Here is a 6000-nt window from a genome sequence, read left to right as displayed (position 1 = left end):
GGACCATTTCCATATAATTTTAACCAGAGTACCTAAGTATCCTAAAAATTGGAAACTAATAATTCCAAATATGTATTGAAAATATTTAATTAACGCAAACTTAGAGGGCGCCATTTTTGCTGTAAAAGAAAACGAAAATTTGATGACATAACTCCCTCACAAAGAAAAAATAACTATTCGTACTAAGCCTAGTAAATAGAGATATTTTTTATACTATTTTGGTAAATGATTCTTTATTTATAACTGTATCATACGTTTGGATATAAGATTAAGAGATATATGGATTATGGATTAAGAGATATAGGAAATAAACAGGTGGGTGTTGGTAATTTTTTAACAAAAGTTATATCTTGAAAAATAACATAATTAACAAAGTGTAAATTTTATAACGAGGAATTCAGTTTTTAGAAAATCAAACTTTGGAAACAGCTTGAATGGATAATAAAGAGAACTTTTTTTATAAACGTACAATTTTTCGACAAGATTATTTGATCATCAGGTACAATAATCTTGTCGAAATGTAGATTTAAAATAAAGTTTTCTTCGTTTCCCATTCAAGCTGTCCCCAAAGATTTATAACTCACAAAGATTCTGAAACTACATCTTATAAGTGCCTGAACGGTTAGGCTGTAGATTTGTTTACAGCAGGTGTTCGGGACTACTTCTAAGTAAACACAAATAAACATATATCATCGGAATATTTTTAAATCATCAAAAGCTGATGTTTCTCGGATTTACTTAACATATAATATAATGAACGTCCTCACCTTTAAAAAGAAATTTAGCTCATTTCCTGTGAAACAAACCTTCACATGTTTCGTTTTAAATGTGGTACACACCTAATGTTCTATATATTTCTTACTCCGTTTAGAGTTTAGCAGTTTATCAATTTCTTTATTTTACAGCAAATTCGCATTGAACTAGCTGCTATATATACACTGCATGGAATCGAATCTCGGATTTTATCTTGTAAGTCTATACTATTACCACTCACTCACTGGGGAACCTTTATAAACACTCTAAGAGTGACTCTGACAATCACAAAACTGCTTTTTGCAACATATTTTAGCGATCAATCACTAATATATTGATATATACATGTCTATATAAATACGCATAAATAAGGCTAATGCTTTTCGGTTATTTTCCGATTTCGGAATTATTTCGTGGAGTAAGAGCATGTTTACAAGCTAAAAAGAAAAAAAAAAGAACGCTTGAATACAATAAAAAAGCTTGACAACTGTTATCGATAGTTATCCATGAAATTAATTCTCTGGCAGCTATTCAAGAAAGAAAAAATTAGCCTTACAATTCGTAGGTAATTATCAGCAGTTTTTTTCAAGAAATTGAGACATCGTGACGTTGAGTTTATTCCAAGAATTTGTGCTTCTGTTTGCCAACAAGATTTGCATAATATTTCTTTCTTTTTGTCTACTTGAACAATTCAAACTTTAAGAGACTGAACCATAGAACTGCAGAAAAATTTAATTACCCAATCCTCAACAATACACTTTAAAACATAGAAGATTAATAAAATCTATACATATAAATTAATCAGTTGTAGCAACTGATTTCAGGTTCCTCTACAAGTACATAACTTGTTCTGCTCGAAAGTTAATACACTTGTTGATTGATGTGTAGTTACTTTTTACTCTCAACTTGCCTACTCTCGAAAAGATTGGTGTCGACAAAAAACAAACCTTTCAACATATTCATTCTGATAGCTGATACTGCAAAAATAGAATATGCTCTTCGACCTGTAGCCTAAACTGTTGAAATAGATAAGATGACGTTTTTTATTTCGTTGTAAGTGTCATTTTTCTCTGGCAAACGTAAGTTATATTTCAATGATATTATTAAATATATCTGATGCTGCAGTTCGCTTTGAATTACAGCTTGAAGCATTCTATCACCTGTATAATTAATTTCAGTCAGAGGTATAATTACTTCCATTTCATAAGGTATTCCATATCTAAACTGTTTTTCTTGTTGCTTTTGTCGTTCTCTATGTTTCATGGCACGAGTACCATCATTCGCTGGCCGGATTTTGTCGACAAATAATTTATTGAAAAAAAACACACACACACCCGAGAACACTATATATCCCTTATAGAGGACTAGCACAAAAGCATTGCTTCCAAGTAATGATGTTTAATACAAAATTTTATACGTCTTTTTTATGGAGGAATTATACAGAAAAACATTGGCTATTAATTTTAAACATCTGTGATATATCAGTGACCATTTTTTGCAATACATGACTTATGAGCAATAATGTAATGTTTGAATAGAAAACTTATAATAGATAATTATTCCAGAGAAGCAAGGCAGCAGCAATTCTCCGATTCTATTGTTTTATTTAAAATATGACTCATAGGAGAAAATAGTTTGTAAGAAATGTTGAATGTGTGTCAAATACGTAAGGTATCAACTTAAATAACTTGTACTATTTCCAGTACTGATATTAAAATTCGAAGTTGAAGTTATGACAAACAAGTAAAATTTATATCACAATACATATTTTGGCTTAGAGACAGACACGTATTGCCTCATTATATCATATATATACACCTGTAGAATTTACATAAAGCAACCGTTTCTAGTGGTGGAGTTGAATCAATATACTGAATCCATGACAACGTAAACTAATAAAAAAATCTACACAATGTAGCTAGTTCTGATTAATAATTCCAAAATTGAACGTTTTGTTTATTATAGATATTGTACGTAAACTTGTTATTCTTTGCGGTGAAAAAGATTAGATGTAGTAAAGAAGCTATGCAGATCGTAGACTGTTAGATTTCATGAAACTATAAAATACACTGAACAGGTATCTGTATTGTTAAAATAATTGTTTTTAATTAGTACAAAGATATTTTGGCACATATTAATATAAGTTAAGAAGTCATAGTAGACTTTTCATGGTTCCAAGGATTTGTTAACATCACGCATGATAAGCAATATTTGATTAAAAAATAACCGGAGAAACGTTGATTTCATATACATAATTCTTTGCGTTATGCTGTTTGTGGAGTGAAAAGAAAACTTAAAGAACACTTGAGCCAACTGTAATATTTTATTATTATTTTTTAATATATTATTTTAATTGTTAATACAAGAAGTAAACAGAATGAGTTTTTCTGATATTTCAGATGTTGATATTAGCTGATTAACTTCTCTGGTAATTAAAAGTGGGTTCCTAACCTATACTGGTTAGTAAACGTTGAGAGAAGGAGTGAATTAAAGGTGCTGGTTGTCTAGCCATTAAGCAGGTACTAAGAACTTCTGATTAAAGGGAAGCTGAAACTATAATTCAAAACTGAAAACGTGACTCATAACTGAATCGTGCTAGTCAAAGGGAACATGATGGTATAGACCGTGAGAAGTATTAAACATAAGGACTAAAATGTGTTGAAATGGGAAGTTTTGCTGTTAACGACATTTCCAGTCTTAGTGTTAACAATACCTTAAGAGGTTGGGCTAGCTTAAAATAATTGAGTTTTAAATCTATATGTTAAACCAAGCATTGTGCAAACTAACTGTCGAACAAAGCTCATTTTTCGATTGTTTTCTATTATGATATTAAACAACCTATATTTTTAGCTGATTAACAGTTTTAATTGTTTAGGTGACAGAATGTGTCGTATTTTATGCTGGAGGCAGATAAATAAGGGAAATTATTATTGATAATCCATACAGTACAATGGTTTTAGTTGTTCTTAAATACAGTAAGGATTAATATTTCTACTTTTTCCAATTAATTTAAGTATTTTTGCACTGCTTTATTTAATCCTTTAAACAAAATGCATAATTGTAATATGCCTTTCTTATGTGTATACCCACTAACGCTACGAATCATCTATTTTGAATACGAATTTAAATCAATAATTTTCAGACTGGAGATAATATGGATATTTATTTGGAGACACATTATTTTCTTGGTAATAAGAGCTAATTTATCACACATAGAACAAGTTGTTCAGTTTGTTAATATAGCTTAAAAACATCAAACTTATATTTTTCATTAATAAATATAATTTATATTATTTACGATTTCACCGTGCTGAAACAAATTGTCAATTTTATAACGCATATGAAAAAACAGAAATTCAATTTTTATGAAGTGTTACGAAAGAAACATTGGCTCGCGAACGTTCACGGAAAATATATATTGTCTGACTGTTCAGAGGTAAACTCTATAAGGTGAGGACTCGATCGCTGTGACGGGCTCTCACATTAGATAAATCATTTTGTAGCTTTGAGTTTAAACAAACAAAAAATAAAGCCCACCTACACAGTACAAACTGTTAAGTTCTATAATTATAAATTCTTAAACAACTCCACGTTTTAAAAGTGGGAAGAAACACGTGTTTAAGTCCACTACAGATCCCTTGGTAATCGAAACCAGATTAATATTATTTTATCAATACAAACTGACCATGGTTGAAGAAATGTTCCTGTATTATACAGATATTATAAAGCGCAGATATATCTTTTGAGTTAACTTTAAGAAAACAAAGTGAATTATGAAGTATCATCAGATAGAAGTATCTTTAACGAGGCAAAACCTGTCAGCATTGATTTATGATGTCCATATAATTATAATAATTCCGGAATATTTTATGTTAAGCGAGTAAAATTATCTACTTGCCAAAAGTAACAAGGTTTCTGAGATGCTTAACATAGGCTTAGGTAATTTATTATAGTTGTTTTTCTTTCAATGTAGTACACCGCTCGTACAACTGTCAGTCTTCGGATTAACAACGCTAAAATCGGGAATTCGATTCCCCTTGGTTGACTCAGCAGATAGCGCAATGTGGATTTGCTCTAATTAATTACACACAAACACACATTTTTATTGTAAAATTGTGAAGCTGTGTACTGTTTATTAAGGAATCTACTGATTGTGAGATACTTAGTAATGCTTCACATATCCTCACCAAGTTATGGAAACTATGACTTGTTAATATTTGTGATTGTCTGTTCTAGATAAGCTACGTAATTCGCTACTTGTGACAATACTTTTTTGTCGTTTTTTACACACAAAAAATTGAAAAACACATTTATATCAGTAATATAATTCTTTCTGCAATTGAACATATTGCGACATGTTTCGCGTTCTCTCTGCAAACCTTTATATCTGCAGATGCAAACATTGTGGCAATTAATATGTATTAAGTAAAACCGTATTTCTCACAGTAATACTTGTGTAATCTACATCTTCATGATGTGATCTTACTTTCTTTATTAGAGAGGAAATAAAGGAAAAATTATGTTGCGTAATACGTAATATCAGATAAATGATTATAACACAAGTAGCTACATCATTAACCTGAAAGCTGTTTTCACAATATCAGATTTTTACAGTTTAACATAGTAAACGGAATCGGAATTTTCCCTGAAATATAAAAGTGGAAGAGGATAATATAATATACGTTAATGAATTAAAACATCATGTATGTTGTTTGGCATAAACAGCTATTAAAACGATTGTTCTAAACTGGAATAATTTTAAGTTGTAACATCATTGAACTTTGCTCATTTATAGCTAGTTACTATTTTTTTTCTGTACGCTAGTCTATTAATGAAATATTTTCGAAGTTAAACTTTAGAGCTGTATAAATTGTATAAGTATAGGAATTTATAGTCGTATATGAAACTAAAAGACTTTTTGAGACGCATGAGATATTAAATTACAAGATTTAGTTATTTAACTAACTTACCTTCTTTGCAGTTTGATTTGCATTACATATTTAATTCAGTTTCAGTCAGTTGTGCCCTTCAAAAGTACAAGGATAGACAAACAAACTATAACATTGTACTTGGCTTCTCGTTTAAAGCTGCAAATGGGAAAACCCAGTCCTGTGACAATAATTATAGGATTATACTTCTTCATAAGTAGTGGTTCGTATTAATTAATAGGAAACCATAAGCAGCGAGGCGATCATCGTTTGAAATCAGAAAACTAACCACACGAGAGAGGTTTTCAGAAAAAAAAAG

The sequence above is a fragment of the Tachypleus tridentatus genome, chromosome 10 (genome assembly GCF_004210375.1).
Source record: "Tachypleus tridentatus isolate NWPU-2018 chromosome 10, ASM421037v1, whole genome shotgun sequence".
Taxonomy (NCBI): domain Eukaryota; kingdom Metazoa; phylum Arthropoda; class Merostomata; order Xiphosura; family Limulidae; genus Tachypleus; species Tachypleus tridentatus.
The sequence above is the reverse complement of the archived record's forward strand: the minus strand, read 5'-3'. Positions refer to the sequence as shown.